This window comes from Eupeodes corollae, chromosome 1, assembly GCF_945859685.1.
Source record: "Eupeodes corollae chromosome 1, idEupCoro1.1, whole genome shotgun sequence".
NCBI classification, from domain to species: Eukaryota; Metazoa; Arthropoda; class Insecta; order Diptera; family Syrphidae; genus Eupeodes; species Eupeodes corollae.
In genome coordinates, this window is record NC_079147.1 from 5978967 (window position 1) to 6005525 (window position 26559).

Consider the following 26559-nt stretch of genomic DNA (forward strand, 5'->3'; position numbering starts at 1 on the left):
TATATTTTGTCGAAAGATTGAATCTTATGTATAATTTTATTATTCTAATATCTTATTTCTAATATTCCTCCCTTTTTAGATCTTTGAGCGATATTCCAAACATATGAAACCTAGAAGAACAACAAAAACTCCAATGTTTTATTAATCATTTTAAAAGATTTGTTGATTAGCTAGGGATAAAAAGTCCTTAAGCAGACAGCAGATAATATCACCATCTTTGCATAAGATTATGCAAAGCAGGTTATTGACTTAAAAAGCCTATTCATTACAAGGTTGTTTCCTTAGTCTTTGTTTATTTTCTTTAAGACTGTAAACTCGATAATCTTGTATTTCAACAATTCCACCCTCCTTGTTGAGTTTATTAATGAAGAGCGAATTCTTATCGTGATATTTTGCTTTTCCAAATTTGTTGATTATTTTTTTGTCTGGTAAACAAGAAAACTTAATTTAAAAAAGTATGTCAGTATATAAAAAAAGGCATATATATACATTTTTTTAGATAAAATCTTCTTTCAAACACAAGGCCAAAAATTAAATTCTCTAAGGAGAATTTTTTTAACACAATTCTTCAGGAGAATATATACTTTTACTTAATGTAATAATTGTTTTCCTTTTGTGATTATTTATTGAATATTGTTTATTTTTTCAAATCTTCTGAGTAAATGAAAATTTATTTAAAGTTTCTAAGAACACAATTATTCTTGTTGAATTATTGATTTTTAAGTTCTCATCAACGTGCGATAGGATAGGATTTAAAAGTTGCCTTGAATTATGATGAAAAATAAACAGACTCCTGGGAAACTTATTATTAAATTGAAACAAAACTAAATCGGAAAGGAAAGGAGTAGACTTTCATGGTTGTCAAAGATTTTTAAGAGCTTCGTAAATTTGCAACAGGATATTTGAAACAAAAGTTGAAGTTTTAAAAGAACATCCTACTTATGACTTTGTTCAGTTCAGTCTTTTTTTTAACTTCAAGGAGCTTTCGCAAAAGAAAGTAATCAAACACAGACCGAAAATGTATCTATCAGCAGTGAATATAAAATACATTTTTATTTAGTATACGCTACCTGCATACATATATATAGAGTATCATCAAGAAAAAATCTCTGGAAATAAAATGGAATATTAAGAACGAGAAATTAGAGAGCGTTTAAAATACCAGCTTCAGAAAGGTAATTTTAAATTGATATTGACTATTTTCTATAAGCATTGAAATGCGATTTGTAAAGTTTTAAGGCTTTTGCACAAGGGCTTACGGATAACTTAACAAATATGGTTGCATTTTAATCATGAATTTATGACCAGAACTTAGCTGGAATTATTGAAACAAACAGTCATAGTGAAACTAAATATGTATCGCATCTTAAAACTTTAGTTTTCAGTTCGTTTCAGAAATTATTGAAAACTCAAAGCTCTTATAACTTCAATTCATTTTTAAACATAGCAAATTATAGATCATCAAAAATCGTATTTGAATGTTCATTTATATATTTATTTATTTAATCTACAAGCAATATCACAGCTAACAGATATGAGCACTCCAAGAGCAAATTAAAAAGTGAATAAATATAATACTTCAGTTTTAAATTTATTACGATTAAGATTAAAAAAGATAATATGAAGACACTTCATTGAAATATACAATAGAGCTTGATAAAGTTTCATTTCTTCCATAATTTGTCATGTGAATTCTTTGGAATAAGAAGACTCTAGATTTCTTAGACCAAGAGTGAACAAAGATTGGTACCAAGGCAAGAAGAGATGGACATTTAATATGGGAGCATAGAAAGTTTCTAATAAGTATTACACACATTCTTCTTGATTGTAACGACTTTAATCTAAGTAATTGGCATCTAGCCTCATAACTAGGACTTAAGTTCCAACCCATTTTCTTAAATATATATTTTGTAAATCCACTTTGAATCTTTCCAATCCGATCACAATGAACTACATAAATAGGATTGAATTGCATAGTTGAATAACAAAATATGAGATTTTCTGGAAAAAGAAATCGTGTTACACTTTTTGATATTCAATTTAAGGCTATTGATGTGACACCAATTTGATAAAGAATCAATATCAAATTGCATAAGTTGGCAATCGTACAAACTCGAAACTGTTGAAAATGTTTTGAGAACGTCCGCATATAATAAGAATTCGCAATAATTAAAGAGCGAGACAATATGGTTATGGAGCATTATGAAAAGGAGCGGACCTAGGTGGCTACCTTGCGGGACACCTGATATACACTAAGTTTCCTTTGAGTATGTATCTCCAATATTAACTTGTTGTGTTCTACAAGATAAATATGACGATAATCAACGAACAAAGTGAGAATGAAAACCAAACATATCAAGTTTTTTCAGAAGTGTTTGTTGGTTCACAGAATCAAAGGCTTTACTACGTCCACTTGACATTTTTGTTTAATAGCATTAGTGACATACAAAATGAAATAAGTTAAATTGGTAACAGATGATCGATCGGATACAAAACCATGCTGGACTTTTCAGAAATATGCACTTGTAAGAAAATCAAGCTTTATTTTCACCAAGCTTTCAAATAATTTGGGAATTGAGGAGAGAGAGAGAGGGTATATGTAATACCCCTATAATTTTGTACATCATTTTTAGAACCTAATTTGTGTATAGGGACCAAGTAAGAAAGTTTCCATTCATCAATAAAAATACTTTCTCGGAGGGACTTGTTAAATATACTTAGTAAAGGAGCATAAATGGAACCACAACAATTCATTAATACTGCCGAAGGAATGCCGTCTGGTCCAGAACTATAATTAGACTGAAGTGATTTCAATCCGGAATTAACTTCTTCAATACTTAACTGGATCGAGCCAATATCAAACCTACTTTGTATGTTGTTCAGTGAACTATTATTAAATCCTGAATTAAAATAAACGGATTTGAAATAATAAGCAAACAATTCAACTATGGAGTCTAAATCCGACGATTCAACAGCTCTGAAAAAACATGGTATTTGGAATTCCTATGGATTTTCTTTTATAATTGACTTGGTTTCGAGAAGTTCATATTTTATTCTTTTAGATTACTTATTTACTTGAGATGGCGAAACAGTCCTTTGTGAACTAGGGCCTCATCCAACAAACTTCTCCATCTAGCTCTAGATGTCTCCAAGTTGGATGAGGTCACTTTCCACTGGTGCCTGCCGGCTGATCCGTCATTGGCATTTTTTGTGATGCGATCTATGTACGTGACCCAGTCGTTTCTGTCGTTGGACTTTTATCCTCCTGGCTATGTCTACGTTGCCGCTGTACAGACCGTTCCATCTTCTTCTCCACTCACCTTTACTGCACCGTAGATCAAGCGAAAAACTTTTCTCTCGAAACGACCTGCTTTTGCCATAGTCCATGCTTTTGCACCGTATATGAGGGTCTTACATAGCCATAATTTGATCGATCGAAAGAGGGATTTAATAATTAAGTGCTATCTTTTCCCAAAAGAACAGCAGTCAGCAAGAACAATTCTTCGTTTGATTTCAGAGCTGGTGTTGTTTTCAGTGTTCATAGCGTAGCCTAGGTAGATAAAGATTTTAACTACCTCAAAGTTATGCCCAACCCAGGATTTAACTGGGCAACTGAATCTTTATTGCTCATACGAGGAAAATGGATAATAGATTTTGATGGTTTTGATTCAGAAGAAGAAATATCAATACCAAGTAAGTTATAAGTCATTAGTTTTAAATGAGCTTTCGAATAACAATAATTAAGGTACTCATTTAAATTTACGAGTAGATAACGTTCCATCTGGACGGAACAATATGATAAACAATGCAAAACAAATCCTGATCCTGCGCTATGGTGTAAGTTGTCCGCTGAAGATATTGAATATTAGATTGTCTCTGGACGATGCAAATACAATGATGATGATGTTCCTTTTTTTAATCTCGACGAACATACGCAGAAGGTAAAATTAGAGTTTGACAATGGTCTTATTTTATTGGTAAAAAAGCAAATGGCGAGAACTATCAACGTGAATAGATTTTGTATTCCATATCAAAAGGAGCGTTGTTCTGCTTTAATAGTTAGCTATTTCCTGATCACAGTAGGCCTGGAATAACTTTTATAAATCGTGCAAGTTTTTAAGATTAGAAAAATGCGTATTTAATAGATTATCATGAAAAATCGAGCTCTCATAAAGAAGCGCTGATAGATTACATTACACGAACTCACCGCGGAATTAAGACAGATTTTGACAAATAAATGCAAGAGTCATGTTAATGCCTTAAAGATGTACTTTAAAGGGTGTTTGCTGTTATTTGTACAATGTCTAAACGTGGTCTAGCATTTAGAAGATCTGAAGACAAATTTGGTTAATCAGATAATGGCAATTTTTTGAGTCTTCTTGAATTAATAGTAAAGTTTGAACCTTTCTTGTATACTCATATTTCAAAATTTGGACATCCTGAAGAATTGATTGAAATAATGGCTAAAAAAATTAGCGAGGACATCATTAAAAAAATGGCAATTGTTGAAGATGCATTCTCATACTGTATCCGGTAATACTAATCCGGGCTGTAATTTGAGTTCTTAAGTAGGTATTTAATTTTCATTAAATATAAGAGAATACATATATGCAAAGGGGGCACCATTTACTCTTCAGGCCTAGGTCGATGAAGACATTTTGACCGAGACATCATCGGTTGTAGGTCTTTTCTTGATGAAAGATGTACTGTGTTTTGCCCTCATTAACCGTTTAACCTTCTGCCTTATTAATCACAAATGCCCTTTTTGACATCCACACTGAGTTCTTCCGACTATGTCAAATTCATTAGGAAATGCTAGTAATTAAAGAGACTTTTGAAAGATGCCTCTAGTGTTGATGTAGGAGCTGTGCACAACTCTTTCGAAGACTTTCACCTTGTCAAAAGGCTTTTTAACATCGACAGGTTTTGTTACGTTGTTTCCAACCTTTATGGGACAGCGATAAGTAACCATGGTCATCCTTCATAAACGGACTAGACTTCATATGCGGCCTTAAGATCGAAGAAGAGATCGTAAATGTCAATTCGATCAATCTGGGACTCATCAGGTTATTGACGATGGTCCTTAGACCTTCACTTATTAAGACAGCTAAGATTCTGAAAGGGATGTTGAGTAGATTGATTGCTTTATAGTTAATGTAGAGGATCTCCTTTTTTGAGTATCGAGCCAACAATACTGAGATTCCATTGCTTTTTTTACCGTATCTTACAGAAAAGTTGGTGCATGCTCCTAACTCAATTATCTCCAGCTATTTTGAAAAGCTTCAAGCCATCGCCCCAGTGGCTTTGTTAGACTTCAACTTAAATATAGCAATCTTTCCTTCGTCTAAGTCGGGAAGAAGAGGTTGCTATGGCTTTAGTTTTCTATACTGAATAGATCAATCTGCCTGACAGTGGAATTCGTTTCGTCTACGCCGTTGCACAGTCTGCAGAAGTGGTGCTTCCACAACCCCAGCACTAACTGCAGTTCCACTATGATGTTTCAACTTCTTTTAGATAGCTTTTCATTAAGCGTGGCATTAAGATAGATTCAACCCAAACAGTGTGCAAAACATGAATACAAGCAGTATTTTGTTTAAATGAACTAATATTAAAGCTGAATAAATTAAATAACTATATAATTGTATATAGTTCTTATCTTATATATATATTTATAAAAATCATTTAAGAACAAATTGGCCTCTGTTAAATCAAACTAAACTGACATCTTATTGATTAAAAATGAGTCTTTTCCCATTAGACACGTGTGTGTGATTAAACAAATTAATTAAATAATATTATTTTGTGCATAAATATAAATTGAATAAATGATATTTTAACAATAAGTTTTCAGTTCACTTTTCATTGTTTTTAATTAATACAATATATATAAAATAATCCAAGGAAAATTCTCGAATGATCGAATAAACAAAAAATACATATCTACCTCATTGTTAAAGATTGATTTAAATGGGGGAATTTTGAGTGTTAATTGTTGAGTTAATAAAAAACATAATAAATTGCTTAAGTTTCTTAAGTGTGATTCCCAGATTTGTTTGTTTATCACAACATTCACAGATGTATCTAAGTTCAACAGTCATACATCATATTAAAAGTAATTGTTGCTATTTAATTCAAACACAGATAAATTATTCATTTGCTTAAGATATAAACATAATTAACTGCTGAAGTTTGCAGTCTGAAAATCTACTAATTTATATTTCTTGAACGAATCTGGTTTTCAAAAAGAAAATATAATTAGTTAATAATTTTATAATTGGCTTTTAATAAACATTTTTTCAAAATACCGATCTTAAATAAAACTTGAAACACCCTTTTCAAAAACAAAAAAACAGAATAATTTTAATTTATCCTCACACGAGTTATGGATTCAATACATCGGATAAATATATTTAAGCTTTGGTATCGTGTGATAGTTTCTTTAATTAAGTTTAATCTGATTTTTAATTAATCTTAGCTGAGAACGTAATAACCTCACAGACTTATCCAATTATAATTATTCTTATTGCTTTGAAAAAGAATCACATTAAAATTCAAATTTATTTATCCATTGCTTTTTGATTTTCACATACAATTCACTATTGTTTCTAATTATTTCACAACACAATTCTGACCAAAACGTTAGGATTTATAAGATCATATAAATGTCTTTCAAATCTTGGTATGTACATATGTATATATGTACCTATTAAAAACGTGTAGTATTTTGAATAGAGTGATAAATGATTCAGTAGGTCAGATATTATATAAGTTCATATTTTCCTAGCAGGTATTTTTGTGTATAAGATAAATATATGAAATTCTGATATAATATCAGTTTTCTTTTAAAATACTTGGTCTGCATTCTAATTTTGTATTTTCCTGTTTTCTTAAAGGTGCCTTGGAAAACATATCAACATGATTAAGTGTCTTCATTTCAAAGGTATAGAAATAAGTACCAAGTAAAAGAACACCTTCGCCGAGAACACGAAACGAAATACCAAATAAAATAGGTAAAAACATTATGAATATATATATTTGTGTACATAAATATAATATATTCATTCTAATTTACATATGATTGTGGTACATATATAAAGAGATATATTTGCATCAGTCTAAATATACACATATGTATATACGAGTATGTACGTTCTGAATAGAAAAAGTAAGGAAAATAGAAACAAATCAACAAATTCTAATATTACAGTATATGATACTTTTACCAGATCTCATAAAATATACGCTAAATTTTATGAGGAAAGAGTCTTAGCATTTCTTATCACGTTGATGTGAAGGCTGAGGAACCTTTTTTTGTATTCATTACACAAATCTAAGTGTGATTGCGTCTATATGGATATTTGGATCTCAAGATTCATCGTAAATGCGGAATATGCAAAACTTTAATGAGGAAACTCATTTGTAGGTGAATTTCTCTGCCAAGTGTGACTGCTACCTTTTTTTCCCAATTTCACATATCATAAAACTCCAGATGCAGTGTTTTGAGATTTCAAAAAGTTTTAGAAGATTGGTTGTCAGCGATTTACTGAACAATGGCAACTTAATGTACAAATTAACTAAGTTTTTTTGTGATTCAAAAATCAAAAAAAGAGGCTGGGATGCGACTCACACTGATAATTTTGTTAATAAGATCCTTATTCGAAAACCGAGTTTTTGTATTTCTTATGTAAAGAAATACAAATTAGATTTTTCTTACAACAATACTTTACATTAAAAACAAAATTTAGCAGAGAATGAAATAGTTTAGAAGTCAATACCTTCATTTATTCACGAGAAATCGGTTATATTTTTAGAAAAAAAAATACTGAATGTTGAAAACAATACTTTTTAAAAGATGATATTAGTTTGAACCGAATAAATTTAATTTTTAGAGAGATATTTAGGTCGAAAGTAAAGTTTTACTCATTTTTAGTAATGTTTCGTTAAGGACTTTATTTTTTTATAAAAAAAAACTGTCAATTCGATTTTTCTCAAAATCATTATATTTCGTTACTTACTTACTTAAAAATAGATAAATTGGGTGGCCCAACAGTCCGTTGAGAACTAGGGCCTAGTGACTTACAACTCTCAATCATTCCTGTGTGCGAGTAATGTTGTCAGGAATGGGGGGACCTACAGTTTATATGCCGAATCCAAACGGCTAATTTGAGAAAGCACTTTTTCATGACAAGAGTTACTCTTGGACAATTTGGCAATTCCTCAAGGCAGTACAAGTGAAAAGACTTTAGATGGCGGGGTTCGAAACCAAGACCTCTCGCATGACAGTCCAACGCACTAACCATCATGCCACGGGTACTTACTTACTTAATTAAAAAGTAAAAATCAACATCATCTAAAAAGGAAAAGGAAAATCAAAACAATAATTAAACTCTTCGAAAAGAGAGAAAATCGTTCTACTATTTCTGCGACGACTGTGATCCGTTCGCATACACAAACATTGTTCGTGATGTGCTGCAGAATAAATTAAATCTTGACAAATAACATTCGCATGCACTAAGACTATCAGAAAAGGTGGACAATTTAAATTCCATGCATACTAAGGACGCAGTTAATAAAGAAGTAAAAATGTTGAAAATTCCTCATCTTTATCGACTCAGCCAACTGAATCCGTACAGCAGCCAACACCTAAAGAAACAGTGTTGATACACCCTTCACCAACCTCTCAACAAGCTATGGCAACACCGACTGAATATCCTTTAACAGACGCTCTTACATCATCGCGATCATCATGCCCTCCTCTTCCTTTCACTACGCCATCTATAGGAACTCTGCTATCGTTACCAGCGCCATTATTTCCAACGATTAATACAAATGGATAACAGAGTTAGAAATAAATATATCTCCTATATCTATAGTGGTTTAAAAGTAGTCAGAGGTCACCGTACTTTATTGATAACAAAACTTGACCCTTCAACTAATGCTCTTAACGTTAAGAATTATATTCAAAAAAAGTTTGGCCGAAATTTGAATCTTTCAAACTAGGAATGCCCGACTCTATCTTGGGACTTCTCAACTTAGTTTCTATGTGGCCTAGTGGTATAATAGTCCATGAATTTGAAAATAAGCAAATCAGCACAAAAATATCATCTTCTAACCATTTTCGCAATATTCAGACAATACCACATCATCAAAGAAGCAGCTTAAAAAATTTCTAATCTATTATCAAAATGTCAACGGACTACGGACAAAGATCAATAAGGTCTACAAAAATATAACCATTTTGAATGAAACTTGGCTAAACAATAAATTCTTGGATACGGAACTCTTCGATTCGAATTATCAAGTGTACAGACGTGGTAGACACTGCTTAAATGACTTCAGCACTGTAGGAGGTGAACTTTAGCTTCGCGTAAAAAATTTTTTGATATGCACTTTGGTTGACGACTTTGAATATGTGATTTGCATAAAAGTTAAAACTGAGACAGGACTGCTTAACATTATTGCCACATATATACCTCCAAGCTCTCCTAACAACGTTTATGAAAACTTAATTAATTGCATAGACAAAATAAATGATCAAATTGCGCCACGAGACGAGTTACTTATCTTAGGAGATTTCAATCTTGCAAACTTGATCTGGACTAAACAGACGCGTGAGAACTATATATCTCCTATTAACATGTCCTCTACCAAAAACTTCTTGACAATTGACAGTCTTCCCTCAGGTGGATTAATTCAATTGAATGGGATTGCCAACAACTGCAACAAAATATTGGACCTTATATTCTTCTCGGACACAATCAATGCTGATATTGATGTAAGTTTAACCAATACCCTACTTGGCAAAGAAAACTGACATCAACCAGCATTAGTGAATTTAACTTAAAAAAATGCGGACTTAATGAACTTTTCAACCTTTTATGTAATGTTAACTGGGATCATTTGTTTGAGAACTGTGACATTAATGCTATGTGCCCTTATTCTACTGCACATACCGAACGCCGGTTTCGCTTTTTCTATCCATCAGATGATGTTTTCTCGGTCCCACCTTCAATGGTACTGATACCTCTCCACATTCCACAGGATGGTTGGTTTCCGAAGCTGATCATTTTTGTTTTGCCGGAATCAATTTTCGGCCCCACAACTTCTGCTCCTATTTCCACATTTGTTAATATTTGAAGGAGATCCATGACCCTATGAGAGAGTAAGCAAACATCATCCGAGTAATCCAAGCGCTTTAAAGAGGATGTCAAAGTCCATGAGATCCCTTCGTTACCTGACAAAGCTGTGTGCAGTACATCGCTTATCACCAACAAAAACAATATTGGCGACAGAATACAGCCCTGTCTCCGCTACGGATTTCAAAATCATCTGACAACCTATCATTGTGCAGAACGTGACATTCTTCGTTGCATAAAATTATTTTGGAGATAAAGTAATTTTTTTATTCGTAAAATATACGAGGTGACAGTTATATTTTGTAGTTTTTTCTTGGATTTTTATGGAAAACCGTTATCTAATTTTGTTTTCAAAATCATATTAGTTTCGTATCACGGTACAATATACACTACAAAATTTAATTCAAGTCGCTGACGTTATTGGTTCGTGAGATATTTCCACTTTTGTTCGATTAGATTGTTATGGTACAAAAAAACACCCACTCTATTTTTTGAAAGTCCATATCTTACTGGCTCTTCAGATATGTACGACGAAAAAATCTTCCCGAAGTTAAGAACGTACGTACACACGCACGCACATATATCTCTCTACAAAACTTTTATTTACATAGATTCTATGGACCTTGAAACCTCGAGAAATGTCAACATTTTCAATTCGACAAATCGGACATATTACATTACTTCCTTTGTGAAGTTATTAACGGTTGCGGGAGACCCTTTTATAGTAATACAAAAATAGTTTGTTTCTATATATAGTTAAAAAAAATTAGAGAAAAATTAATAAAAATCTATCAATTCGATTTTAAGAAAATTTGAATTTTCTATTTCTTACTAACAAATTTGTATGGGGACTACTCTTATTTTTGATCTTAAAAACAATGTTAAAAAGGGCCTAACACGTATGGGTATAATTTCCAAATTTGAATTTAATGAACCCAATGTTTTGGGTCGAAATATTTTTTAGGAATGTAAAAATGTATGCTGATATTTTTAAGTACAAGCCAGCTCTGCAAGATCTGACTACTTATGGTTTTTCATTTAAGTTCATGTGTGTTTTGAAAAACCATCAGTCTATGTTTTTTATTGACAAAATTTTGTCTAGAGGTAATTTTTAGTACATACTTACTTCGAATTTGAAGTCTGGGGCCCTACTATTCAACTCGATTCTACTTTTGATTCTATTCAAAATTCATTTCCGATTCTACTTTCAAATCGTACTACGTATGAATCGAATCGGATGCCGGTTATACCAACTTGTTTTCAAAAAATGTTGTACTTTCTTTACTTTAGTTTTAGAAACAAAAAAATAAAAATGTTTGGACAAAAATAATTATTACAAAATTGGACACCGTTTAATTTGCAAGGAAATAAAAAACGGTCCGAGCAAATTGAACGCAGAAGAAAAGATTTGTATATAAGTATATACGGTAGAATATTTGAACGCATTCTTAGTGAAAAATGTATATGTATGTTCATACTTTTGTTTTAGTTTCGTTAAGAACTATCGTCTACACTCTGAATACTCGCAGAAGACAAAATAATGTTCCGATTATCATTAATTTATCAGCAGCATTAAAGTTTTTGGCAACATCAGGAAGTTACCAAAACCAAATCGGTGGTAACAAGAACGTTGGACTTGCACAGCAAACCATGTGAAAAATACTTGCTGAAGTTTTGAAATCAGTCGAAGGAGCTGATAATGAATTTTGACATGAATTAAAACGGCGTTTCGAAAATGGAGAAATGACTTCATGGATCTAAGGTTAGTAACATAAAAGTTTTGAAAGGAAATAATTAACATTAGGTACTCAAATCTTTTCATAGGAGATACCGGATATCCCTTATAGACTTGGATTATTAAACCGAACTGCAGCTCAAGGTTTGAATCTAAATTCAATGAAAAGCGTTCGATTTCAAGGTCAATAAACGAATGAGTTTTTAATCTCCTGAAGGCAAGGTTCCGGTGTCTTTTGTCGGCCGGAGAATTGCATTATTCGCCCGAGAAGGTAGCATTTTTGAACGTTTGTTCTGCACTTCACAACATCTGCTTAAAGTTCAGAGTCTCATTAGCTGAACTATTCAATAATAAAACATAAAAAGTTGAATGAAAAATTAAAATACAAATTGCATTTTAATAATTTATAACATTTTACTAACACTTTGGCAAAAAAAAACATCGCTCGCAAACATATTTGATGTCTCTACATGATTATTTTCGATTTAGCCTTGTTTTGAATTCTACTTTCGAGTAACGTAGTTCCTCGTTTATTCAAAAGTTCATAAGAATATAGTTGGCACTACTAGAACTACTCGATTCTCGTTGGTTCGAAAGTTGTCAAATTAATACATACCAATTTTTCGAATTCGAGCGATTTCAGTGTAGAATCGAGTTACATAGTAGAGCCCCTGATTCTTACTATTTTAATATTTTCTGAATTCAATTTCAAAAAGTGCCATGGTATAGACTCTTTTGAATAACTGATTCTTTAACAGAACAAAATATTGTACCTTTCTACGGTTTTTGCCTTTTTTCAGAAGCCGTTTTAACATTAAGATTTTTTTTTCAAAAATTATATGGAACACTGAAAATGTTTAAACGAAATACTAAAGATGAGATTAAAGGTTCGGAAAGTCTACACACGTTAAAAATAAAAAAAAAAACGATTTTATTAATTTAAATTTTTTTAAAGAGCTTCTTAATGATTTTTTTTTAATTTTAAAAGATGTTAACTTAGAAACCTGACTACTAATTAAAAAAACTTTGCTGACCAGTATATAATAACATATATTATATATACACGTAGTTAAACAATTGTAACACATTTTTATTGGCAAAACATTTTCTTTAATAAAAAAAACATCTTGAATTGAATAGAAATGTTTTTTTTTTCAGTTTACGTGAACTTAAATACTTAAGAAATTTGTTTTTTTTTTTCGTCAGGTAATCAGGTACCAAAATTGCAAATTAAGCGGGGAACTTCAAGAAAAAGTAAGTAATAGCTAATGAGTCTTATTTAAAAAAAAAAAATCAGCCAGTTTCAGCTATTAAAAAAAATGGTATACTTAAGCGCGTTAGGCACTGAAGCGAATGGCACGTATTCTGATTTTATTATAAACTAAGTATAAACAAAATCATATATCTAAAAACCAACACTTCAGACTGTATCGGTCCCAGAAAACTTAATTGAGTACAACATTTAGTCATTGATCGCTAATATTAGTATCCACCTGTTTTGTGTCTTAACATGTGTGCCTAAACGTAGAAGTCTTACCTCAATACTTTATTTAAATTTTTGAACTTTGTAAAATGTTTTTTTTTGTTGTTGTGAACATTCAGTTACATTGTTTGACCTTCAGCTTTCTTTTGTTTATGCGTTTAATTCAAATTGATTCAAACGGTTTTAGTCTTGTTTCATTTCAAAATTAATTTAAAACCGAAACTTCGATTCTAAAAAAATTGTTGACAATTTGTATTTTGTTTTAGTAATATTATTTACGCTTAGTTTAAAGTGCATATAGTTTACTAACATTGGTTAAAAGTTTTGATATAAAATCCACATATCGTTTGCATTTAATTGCTCATTCGATTGTTGGGATTCTTAAAAATATCATTCAAATATTTTGTGTTTTAGTAAATTTTGCATTTCAGAAGTTTTTTCAATACTCGACAATACTGGTTTAAACAGCTGACTCACCTTTTGTGTATTGTTTCACTGTCAAGCATTTTCAGTTTGGTCTATGATTTTACCTTGAATCGTCTTGCAAATTATTGAATTTTATTATCAAAATGCGTTCTCTGTTAAGTGAGTTCATCGCGGGATTCTTCCATTGTATGGACAGTTTAATCGACCCACTTTCGCACCAAATTTACATTGTTGGGCGTTAAACCGCCAACACGCTTACGTAGAATGCGAACTGAAGAAAATATCGCAGCTGTATCGGCCAGTGTTACTGATGTGATGACCATCAATTAAGGATCCGTCACCGTTGGCAGCAATTGGGCCTCTGTTACTCAACAACGTGGAAAATATTGCCGAAGGATTTAGGTGTGATGTCTTTCAAAATAAAGCTGGTTCACGAAATGAAGCCGAGCGACCTACTGCAACGTTAAATTCTTGGTGAATGGGCTCTTGGAAAGATGGCCGAAGATCCACTTTTTACCGAAAATTTGTGTTCAACGAAGCTCATTTTGCTCAATGGGTACGTAAAAAGCAGAATTGTCGATTTTAGAGTGAATATCAGCCAGAAAAATTGCAAGAGCTACCAATGCATCCAGAAAAGGCCACAGTTTGCTGCGGTTTATGGGCTGGTGGCATAATTGGATCTTCAAAGATGATGCTACCGTGAGATGATATCCAACTTTTGTTTGCCCAAAATGCAAGAGCTTGACTTGCATGACATGGGGTTTTAAAACGACGGTGCCACATGCCACACAGAACACGCAATAATGGACTTATTAAAAGGCAAGTTCGGTGAACATTTTATTTCACGTTCGGGAACGGTCAATTGGCCGCCTATATCGTGCGATTTAACGCCTATATTGTGGGATTATGTTAAAGCTCATGTCTATACAGACAATCCCGCTTCAATTGACGCATTGGAAGACAACATGGAAGAATTTATTCGTGAGATACCGGCCGAAATTTTGAAAACAGTAGGAAAAAATTGGACTAAGCGGATGGACCATTAGAGGAGCAGTCAAAGTCAACATTTGCATGAAATAATTTTAAACATTAAATTATATGGACCGTACTTTTGATTCAAGTAAAGATTTCATGCATTTTTCTGTTTTTTTTTTTTGTAAAACCTTCCTATAGATTTAAAAAAATCACATTTACAAGAATAAAATTTGATTTAAAATTCTCTCTAATACTCTGTAATTTTCTTTAAATTCAGCCGTAAGTTTTTTTAACTTAATTTGTTTCTAGTCATAAAGAAAATTTTAAAAAGTTTAGAAAATAAAAGTTTTGTTAATGAAATAAAACGCCAATAGAGACATTTTAAAATTAACAGTCGTTTAAAATATTAAAAGTAAATTAATGTATTTTTATTTTTGATACTTTTCAAAGGATTTGTAAATATTTTATTTAAACATAAACGATTTTACAGTGTTTCGAAAGTATAGGCTGGAATTGGACATCCGTCAATCTAAGTTGTTTAACCAATTTTTTTGTTTTCAGTTGAAAGTCTGACACTTACAAAAAAGGAACGCTTAACTATCGCACAACGTATACAACCTTAAAACCTACTACAAAAATGCTGATTCTGCCACATCCACATATAGTGCTTTAAGAGGCGACATTGTCAAGTAATTTGAAGACATTGTGAGGCCTATGCAGTATCCATCATCGTTTCACTTGTTCCACTGAATGTATCGCTGCTGTAAATAAAAGTGATGTCGAAGTCGTGAATATGGTGTCGGCGTCGCTTCGTTCTCAGCAATTAAAAGCATTTGGATCTATACCTTCATGCAGCATCGTAGATACGTCGAATAGGTTCTTGAACAACAGGCGCTAGACGGTTATTTTTCAAACAACATTTTCTTCGGCACATTTCTTAATCAATCGTATAAATCCAGAAATAACTAAATTCTGACACCTAGTTTAAAGTGCCAAATGTCTCTCACAATTGTCGACAGAACGTGAACACTTTTTTAATGAACATCCTTTTTATAGCCCCTCACAAGTTTCCAAAATAATAAAGTTTAGGAGATTTTAAGGTCCTCTGCATAAGGACTTCCTTGAAAATTTAATTTTTTCAGAGATTTTTTCTTGTTAAGTGCTTGCAATTGAGTTTCTAACAGACGTTTTCTAAAATAAAAAACGTTGATAGACAGTTCAAGTTTATCCTATGCAATGTACTCATTGATTGTTTGCTATTTTACGGAATGGAGATTTTGTAGATCAATACATTCGTTTTAAATCACAATTTTGATATTGTTGCATTCCATACAATTTTAAAAACAATATTTTTCACTTATAAGTCCTAGCAGCTAAAGTTAAGATTGTATATCCATGCTTTTTTATTATTATAAATGAGAAAGTACCTTTGTCTGTCTATTACTCAATCAGGCCTTAACTACTGAACCAATTTGGTATAGAAATATTTTGATACCCAAGAAAGGACTTGGTATTACGGGCAAACAATGCATTCCCAACCCTTACTAACATGACGAACATGTTAAACTTATCATACACGTATATAAACGCGGGCCTCGCATCCCACGTGCCTCAAGCCGTCAACATTAGAAACAAACTGTGGGTCCCACCAAGTTCCACTAACAATAATTTTAAACCTAAACGTTGGTATGCCCAACCTTTCATCGCCAAACACGAGCCATGTAGGAACAACAAATAATTCCCTGGGTCTGTCTGATAATTCATGTTTCGGCTGTGGCGCGGGGCGAGTGCGTGGGCCGTTGTCAAACGCGGTAGAATACCCCATAGAGTTTCTTAATTCTTTGAAATTTTCAGTTTAAAAGAGTGCAGTTTCCTCTGAAAGCAGTATTTGCAATAACAATAAATAAAGCCCAGGGGCAAACGCTGAAAGTTGCAGGTGTAAATTTGGAAAACAAAACTGTTTTTTCCATGTACAATTGAATGTAGCGTGCTCACGAGTCTCAAACCCACAAAATCTTTACGTTCTGGCCAAGAAAGGAAAAACAAAAAATGTCGTATATAAAAATGTATTGCCATAACCTATGTTCTTCTTAAAATGTATTGACCTAACCTAACCTATGACAATCACACTTAGTATGGCCACATCCCATCTCGGCACAATTCAAACATACGTACAAAAAAGTAGAGCTCAGGTTTTTTCATACTACTATCAAAAAAAAAACTATCTAATGCCGACGTATAGTCACGGGTAAAAGCTAGATATGAACTTCCCATATGAATTTATTGTAATGGGTCCGATTTGTCAAATTGAAAATTTTGACATTTCTCAACGTTTCAAGGTCCCTGTCGGTGCGTGCGTGTGTACGTACGTATGTACGTCCGTACGTTCGCGACGTTTTTTTCGTAGTACATAGCTCAAGAACCAGAAGAGATATCGACTTCAAATAAATTTTTTTATACAGATAATAAGGCAGAAAGATGCAGAAAGGGCTCTCAAAAAAATTGCGAGGGTGGTTTTTTTACCATAGCAGTTTGAAAAAAAAGTGAAAATTTAGGTTAACCCTAAATATCTTACGAACCAAAAACGGTAAAGGTTTGAATTAAATTGTATATTATATATTGTAACATGATATCAAAGAAGTATATTTAAAAAAACTACTGAAACAAAATTTGTCATCTTCAAAAATTTACGACTTAAATATGATTTCACCTCCAAAACAATTTTGTCCAACGAAGAATAACGTTTTTGACATCTGATAAAATTTTGAAAAAAATCGAATTGACAGTTTTCTTACAAAAAAATAAAAAACTAAAAAAAAAATTAATAAAAGTTAGTAAAAAATTTTCGACTCAAATATCTTTTCCAAAAATTGTAAATATAGGTTTTAAACTACTTTTATCTTTCAAAAAATATTGTTTTTAACATTCAGTAAAATTTTGAAAAAATCGAATTGGCAGTTTTTGTAAAAAAAAAATTAAAAACCTAAAAAAAATTTAACAAAAGTTGGTAAAAATTGATTTTCGACTCAAATATCTTTTCAAAAATTTTAAATATTGGCTTCAAACTTATTTTATCTTATAAGAAATATTTTTTCAACATTCAATAAAATTTTGAAAAAAAATCAGATTCACAGTTTTTTTTTACAAAAAATAAAACTCTTAAAAGAAAAAATACTAAAACTTGGTTAAAATTTACTTTCGACTCAAATAGCTTTTCAAAAATTAAAAATATTGGCTTATTTTATTTCACAGAAAATATTGTTTTCGACATTCAGTAGTTTTTTTATAAAAGTCCAACAGTGCCAAATGCTACTTAAATAAGTAAAAAATTGTTTTCGACTAAAAATCTATTAAACAAAACTAGATTTTCAAACTAAACTGTTTCTTGGTATGAAAAAAATTGTTGGTAATTTTAAAATTGTTAAGAATAATTCAACTGACAACTTTTTTAACAGAACACGAAAACCTAAAAACTTTTAGGCAAGACAAATCAACAGACGTGATGGGAAGTTATCAGTGTGGGTCGCATCCCAGCCCCTTTTCTTTTTTTGTTAAAGTGCCAAATCGATTTTTATAAACATTTTACCAGATAAAGAAAACGTAATTCTTCGTTGCAAACAATTATTTTAGAGATAAAATCATTTTTTTTTTTTTGTTAAGTATTCGAGATGAAAATTATTTTTGTTTAGGTTTTTTTATTTACAAGGAAACAGTGCAATGTTTTGGTTGATAAACTTTATTAAGGTTTAACTAATCAATAATAAATCAATTGGATAGCGCAACAGTCCATTGAGATCTAGGGCCTAGTGACTTACAACTCTCAACCATTCTTGTGTGCGAGTAATGTTGTCAGGGAAGGAGGGGACCTACACTTTTTAAGCCTAACCCGAACGGCTAATTTGAGAGAGCACTTTTCATGACAAGAATTACTTTTTGTCAATTCCTCGCAACAGACAGGCCCGCAAAAAAATTAGATCTCACAGGCAGGGATCTATCCCAAGACCTCTGGTATGACAGCCCTACACACCATCACCATCACGCCACTGGTACTAAGGTTTAACTAATTTATTGTATAAAATGAAGACTTAAACCTTAAAAGTGGTTTGATAGCTTGGAACACAAGAAACTAATTTATTGTTTTTTTTTTTTATAAACACGTACATTTAAGTCTTTGAATAAATGCCTATATAAAATTCAAAGTAAGCTTTGATTACAAATGTACGGCTCTGAATGTTTTAATTAAAGTACCGTCAGATATACAAATCAGTTTTTATAATTTTAAGAGTTAAATTACTTTTCATTAAAATTGAGTGTATGCACAACTTCACACAACAAAAAACTACGTTTAATAATTTTTGTATCACTTCTAATTTGCCTTAATTCAAATACAAAACTTTATAGTTTTAAAATACCAAGTTTTTGTTAAAACGTTGAACGAATCTCAAAAATATCAAATATACTCTTTAACCCCATCTCAGACCAAAAAGGTTTTATAGGAGAACATTTTTCAGTTGTAAAATTCTTAAATATATACGATGACAGTGTTAAGGAAAAGTAGGCAATCAAAATTGAAGCACTATAACTTAGCTTGAACTTTTATTTTGTATTCCATAACTTTTTATGCATCATTATTAACTCATCCATTACACTTATTCAAATTTCATTTCATGAAACAACAAAAATGAAAACACTAAATTCTTAATGCGTCTTCACAGTTTTCATCACACACTCAAAATTTAACAGACATTAATATCTTCTTAGATTCAAGATTCAACACACATTCTAAGAATAAAATCTTAAAACAATTTAATTTGCCCTTAGCGAATTTAATTTCAGACATGATGATAGATGTGTTTAATATTTTTGTATTTTATTTGATAGATATGTCGGTAAGGTATTTTTAATATTATAAATCCAGTCAAGGCTGTTGAAATTGTTTGTTAGTTTTAAGATTGAAACGAAAATAGCCTACCTGTTGACAACAAGTCGGTTTCCGTGACTTTTGCAGCTAATCTTGATATATCCTATAGTACAATTATCCACCACATTTTGTGATAAAACTAATTTTAATGTAGGAATAGGCACACATATATTTTTATTCCTATAAAAGCACAACACTTTAATTAGTATTTTCACTATATTTTATTTTTATTATTATTATTATTATTATTTTTAACTTATTATTGTCAACTCAGTTTAAGTGATGATCGCGACATGCGAACTTTAAGATACATTTTTTCACAATTTCCGTCCTCGTATTATGTCGCGTGTATATTAATTTTTTTAATTTATAGAGAAAGAAAAATTAATTTGAACAATTTGCACTTTAATCCGATCGAAGTTATATTCAGCACGGCCGGCGCGTTCGAGTCGTACTGAATCATGGAATCCGTAAAGTTATCCAAATCACCGACTGAAGTGTAAGCTTTCTGTGAACGAAAACACTGCCTGTGATGTGATGGAAGTCAATGAATGCGGTCTTTTTACTTTTTACTTTGGTTATAAAATAAAGGACTTTGTATCTTATAATATTTTACTATACAGAGCTACAACTTCCAGCACATGGTGGAATGTAAGTTACTTTGGGACGCATGTCAATTGTACACGCCGCTGCCAATACAAATTTGAATGAGTTTCAATTTGTAACCTTAAGAATTGTGTAGTAAAGCACAAATTTAACAATACTGACATGTGCAAACTTTAATGCCTACGATATAGAAGCTTTTACAAAGCAAAAATGAATGAATAATAGACTTCGCGGTTAATTTTACAAAGGGTTAGTTGACTTATTTTGTAAAACGAGCTAGAGACTGAAATGTAAGATAGTCTGAAGTTGTGCTTTAATTTCCTAATGATAAGCGTATACTGAAAATGTTTTGAATACCTTTAATATGTCAGAGACACTGTTTGAGCATAAGAAACAAAAAAAATGTTTAGAAGGGAGGGGTTGGTGTACCTAGATTGGTTTTGAATTCTTGAACTTTGCAATGGCAGGGAAAGACACAATATGGTAAAACATTCCACATTCGCGTAGTACGACTAAAGAACGAATATCTGTTCTTCGCAATACGACCGAAAGTGGATTTAAGATACACTGGTGGGTATTTTTAGAACCGTGAGTATATGGGTTTAACTGTTTAATTGGGGAATGTAACCGGCTAGTTGACATGATCATATGTGTTAAAAATAATATAAAAAGTAAAGTAAGGATGAGGGAAGAAACATTTCAACATTGTTCGAGTGACGTAATTAAGTTAATGATTTTATTCTCACCAATAATTTAAAAAATTCTTTGTTTTGAATACGTTTCCAGACGCTTAAGTAAGGTACTGAGGCACCATTAGCCCAGAGAATGGAGTTATACTTTCTTGCACTCAAAAAACCTAAATATCTTGCGGCATTTTTGATGACATCGCGTATTATTTGATAGTTCCACCAATGGTGTTTGGTGATTCACTTTTAGAGATACAACACAGCATTGGGTTTTCGAAGAATTATATTCCACTCGGTTTCATATTTTCCACGGTAAATTCTGTTAAATGAACTTAGCATATTTTGTCGTTCCAATTTCCCATCCGAAGAAGAGTAATGTGAGTCCGAAAACAATTATTAAAAACTTAAAGTACTATCTTCAACGAAACAATTAATTGCATAAGAAATTGCAGACAGGAGATTATAAATAAAAATAATAAAGAATGTCGGATGCAAAGCAGAACCCTGGGGCACACCAGCATTTATTTTGTGGTTGCCAGACTTAAATTACTTGAATTGAACGGTGCTAAAGAGGGCATGATGCCAAACCTTCTAAAATGCTTTTGTGATTTCTTTAAAATTAGGGTCTATTGGCCCAGGAAAATAAAATACAAAAAATAGCATTTATTCGAAAAATTTCTGATAAAGCTGAATTTTTAGAGAGATTTATTTGAACGTTTTTAACACTTCCTAAAAAATCCTCTCATTTAATTTTGTTAAATCTGGAAAATTATTTTTACTAAAAAAACTAAGATCTAGAGCAGCGGTTCCCAATCTTTCTTAGTCGTGCAGCACTTTTTGCGTACAAAATTTTGTTTTGGTTCCAACATATGCAGATAACCCTGATTCGCACATGTATGTTGTTGCAAACGGCAGAAGAATTATTTTAGCTTTCTCTGACAGTAAACTGAACTCGTCTTTTAACATACACCAGAATATTTATTTTCCAAATTTTGTGAATTGTATTCGCAAAAGTAAAGTAGCTTTCACATTTTCCGCTAAGACTCCGATTAGTCTTAATATTGTGTTACTTCACAAAGGAACAGTGTCAACTAATTTTTTGCCCTTTTCACCCAACAAACATTCAACAATGTTTTTAACACATGGGTTTATTAAGTTTTCACCAATTTTCGCTATTCGGAAATTTACCAAGTACGACGCCATCAACGCATTTTCGTTCACTGTCTTTGAGTGATAAGTAATAATCGTTTGAGATCTAGTCGGTTTGCTTTTGTAATCTGGAGGAATCCCTGCAAAGTGACTTTTCATTTTTGCTGTTTGTTTGTTGTCACTTGTCTCAGCAAATCCAAAGTTCAAATATGAATCGTATTACTTCCTTTTAACAAATTTTTTTTCTGTAACATTGATTACCGTGGAACTAGTACTAGTACCGTGCGGAGCACTCACTTGCCTTTTTCAAAGATCCGGACTTGAGCCAGCGATCCCTTCGAAAATGTTATGTATAAAAACAAAATAAATAAAAGTCATGTACTAAAAGCAATTGCAAATTAACTTTACCGTACTACGTTAAAAAGTTTGTTAATTAATTAAACAAAAACTGTTTCTATTTCAATCATCACTCTCACCAAGTATTCCTCGGGGGACACACTTTGGGAAACCCGGTTCTAGAGTGTAAAAACTAAGAACGAGCTAGGAAAATTTAGAGTTTTTCTGTAGTTTTATTTCAGACAATGCTCAAATTCTTTATCTTTTGCTCTTATTAATTTTTTCAATGAGCCCTAGTTCATAAAAATTGGACATAGTTAAAATCTAAAAAAAAAGAGGCTGGGATGCGACCTACACTGATAACTTCCCGTCCCGTTTGTCGATTTGTCTTGCTTAAAAGTTTGTCTATATGTACTCGTATCAATTTTTACCAAATTTGCTTACTATATTTTGTATATTTTATTTGTTATGAAAAAACGGACAGTAAACAGTATTTTCTGTGAAATAAAATAAGTTTGAGGCCAATAATTTTAATTTTTAAAAAGCTATTTGAGTCGAAAGTAAATTTTTACCAAGTTTTAGTATTGCTTTTTTTTAGAGTTTTATTTTTTGTAAAAAAACTGTCAATTTGTTTTTATTTTTCAAAATTATATCGAATGTTGAAAACAATATTTCTTATAAGACAAAATTAGTTTAAAGCCAATATTTAAAATTTTTGAAAAGATATTTGAGTCGAAAATCAATTTTTACCAACTTTTGGTAAATTTTTTTTTGTTTTTAATTTTTTGCACAAACACTGTTAATTCGATTTTTTTCAAAATGTTACTGAATGTTAACAACAATATTTTTTGAAAGATAAAAGTAGTTTAAAGCCAATATCTACAATTTTTGAAAAAAAATATTTGAGTCGAAAATCAATTTTTCCCAACTTTTATAAATTTGTTTGTTTAGGATTTTATTTTTTGTTAAAAAAAAACTGTCAAATCGATTTTTCTCAAAATTTTACTGAATGTTGACAACAATATGCTATGGACGACGAAAAACTTCGCGTACGTACACACGCACGCGCAGATATCTTTCTAAAAAATCTTTTATTTCGACTCTATTGACCTTAAATGTCAAAATTACATCAATGGAATTTAAACAAATATCTTTGATAGAGAAGACAAATAATAAGTACAAGAAATCTTTTAACTATTTATTTTAAATTGAAATTCTATCAAATCAATTTCAACAATAAATGTAAGGCAATATTTGTGCTACAAAATCCAAAAAGACTGCTTAGGCCAACGACGACTTGTTCCCAATTCTTCGTGGTTTCACCATTCGGGCCAGACAACACCCGATGGAATACTCCGTTGGCTAGGGCCACAAGGGATACGTGCAAGAATTGACACAAGATGGTCATCGTTGATCTTTACGATCAGCCATTAGCGAGCAAAAGTGTAGTGAAGTACCTCGGTATCTGGTTAGATCAGTATTTATATTTCGACAGACATATAAATCCTGCTCTGACCAGGGCCAGAGGAGCCTTCGCTCAGACGAAACGGCTGTTTTTTAGCAGTCGGCTTGACCCCAGAGTGAAGGTAATTTGCTGCATGGCCCTCATACGGCCAATGATCGTTTATGGTTGTCCTGTGTGGTTCAACGTTGCCCCTTCCCAGATGGAGAAGTTTCGGGTGTTCGAGCGACGCTGTACCAGCTTATATCGAACAGCCGAATCATCTTATGTGCATTACTTTTCCAACGAGGTCCTATACAACAGGGCTCGAATCAACAGAATTGACAATTTCTTGAAAAAACTCGTTCGAGGTCACATTGCAAGAGCTATGTCTTCGACCAACAATTTAATTTTCGGGGCGTTCTATCCGAACGACGAGTATTTTGAAAGTGCACGCTTGAGCGGCTTCATTCCACCAGAGGCATTCCTCTTTTTAGATAAATGCGGTCTGATACAGGATAGATTGGCAGTTCCGCTAATCTACCACTTCAGACGAAGAACCGTGGATAGGCGACTTCCATACAATCTCGGGACGTCATGGCACAAGGCAGAGCAGAGCTCCTTCGGTTCAGTAGGGCTGTGTCCGAACGGGACCGAACTGATAGGGTGAAGCAGGACAACCAATTTTGGTGGCTTCAATCGGCACTTGATATTGGGTAGTCGGGATGGGGTTTTAAGCCTTAGCCGGCTTACATACTTGTTTTATAGTTTAAGGATTTAGTTTTAAGTAGAATAGGCATGGTGGCACACAAAAAAAATACAAAAAAAAGAAAAAAAAACAAAAAACATGGAATATAAAAAAATAAAATTAAAAAAACATACAAAAAAGACAATAAAATATAAAAACAAAAAACGTTAGATTTGCTGCTGTGGTTGTTCTAGTTTTAAGTAGTTTAAAGGTAGAATAGGTAGTTTAAGTTTTATATTAGGGACCTTATTTTAAGTAGTTTTTAAGTAAAAATAAAAAGGATATTGATATTAGTTTTTCAAATTTTCTAATTAATACAAAAATAAATAAAAATGAGTTGAAGGTAAAATAGATCTTAGGGCCGAAAGGTATTAGTAGTTAGTTTTATAGTTTAAATTAGAGTGTCCGTATGGGACCATTAACTTAGGTGTAAGTTATGGATAATTAGGTTAGTTTTATGAATTTTTGTCTAGCTTTAAGATAGGTTTAAGAATAAATTATTTTTATTAATTCAATTCATTCAATTAAAAAAAAAAACACCCGATTGAATGTGTGCTGAGATTTTTGCTGAGTTTAACCATCTTACTCAGCTTGTAAATGAGTCTGATCGTATATCAGACGTTAACAATAAATACACAAACAGTGTACCTATTGACGCCTCGAGGCCATAGTGGACCATAGTGTCATATCTGCTAATTTCTCGTGTCAAACAAATCCAGTTAATAAAAGAGAACCGTTTGGCAGTACGAAATTTTTACATGACCAAAAATTACTGCAAAGTCCCAAAGAATTTTTAGTCATTCGTAAAAAACATGAGTAATTCTTCCTCTTCTTCGGTTCCTATTCTTGTCGCAATGACACTCCTTTAGTTAGCTCTCTTAATAAAGCCAACTTATTTGCAAGGCAGTTCGGCAAAAAAATCCACCTTACCAGATAGTGCCATGGCTCCCTTAGTTTTTGAACGCGTTAATGATTCTATTGGACCAATCTTTGTTCGTACGGGAACTGTGGCGAAAGTTTTTAAAGATCTCAAAATTCTTAAATCCGCTGGCCCAGATGGTATTCCCGCTATTATTCTGAAGAGTTATTCTTCCACGCTAGAATAACCACTACGTAAGCTTTTCCATCTATCCTATTCTTTCGGGCTCGATCCGAGTAGTTGGAAAACTGCATTTGTTCAGCCAATTCCAAAAAAAAAGCAAATCTTCTTCACCCACAATTTACTGACCGATAGCACTAACATCCCTTCTTTCCAAGGTCATGGAAAAACTGATTAATTATCAGCTTAAGAAATATCTTGAGGACCGGAAGCTTCTTAATGACCGGCAATACGGCATTTGTAGCAATTGGTCCACACGTGATCTCATGGTTCATCTCACCAAACAGTGGAACAAATCTTTATATCGTTTTGGAGATAGTAAGATTATTGCAATTGATATTTTAAAGGCATTTGTTAAAGGTGGCATCTTGTTCTCTTATCGAAAATGCGTGCTTTATTTATCAACGAATCTCTTCTCCGTTGGATTAGAAATTTTCTTTCGAACCGTTCAATACAAGTTGTTTTGGACGGATTCAAGTCTGAAACTCATAAAATACATAAATGCTGGTGTGCCACAGGGCTCCGTTTTGTCTCCGACCCTCTTAATCATTTTTATAAATGATCTCCTGTCTGCAACTTCTAATCCAATACATTGTTTCGATGACTAAAGCACTCTTAGCTTTTCATATTCGTTTCCAGGCTCACAACCCACCTCTTCGGATGTGGCCCTGCAACGGCAAAATATGATTAAAAAAAGAGGCTGGGATGCGACCCACACTGATAACTTCCCATCCCGTCTGTCGATTTGTCTTGCTTAAAAGTTTGTCTATATGTACTGGTATCAATTTTTACCAAATTTGCGCACTATTTTTTGTATT

At 32.3% G+C, this 26559-nt stretch overlaps 1 protein-coding gene across 2 annotated transcripts in view; it reads right to left on the reverse strand.

Moving 5' to 3' along the window:
* LOC129938592 (pyrokinin-1 receptor) overlaps positions 1-20184 on the reverse strand; it is a 242071-nt gene extending 221887 nt beyond the window's left edge. For both annotated transcript variants that reach the window (XM_056046251.1, XM_056046252.1), the window contains exon 1: positions 19728-20184. The gene's annotated coding sequence lies outside the window, so the exon portion shown is untranslated. The remainder of the gene's footprint in view (positions 1-19727) is intronic.
* Positions 20185-26559: the final 6375 nt, after the last annotated feature.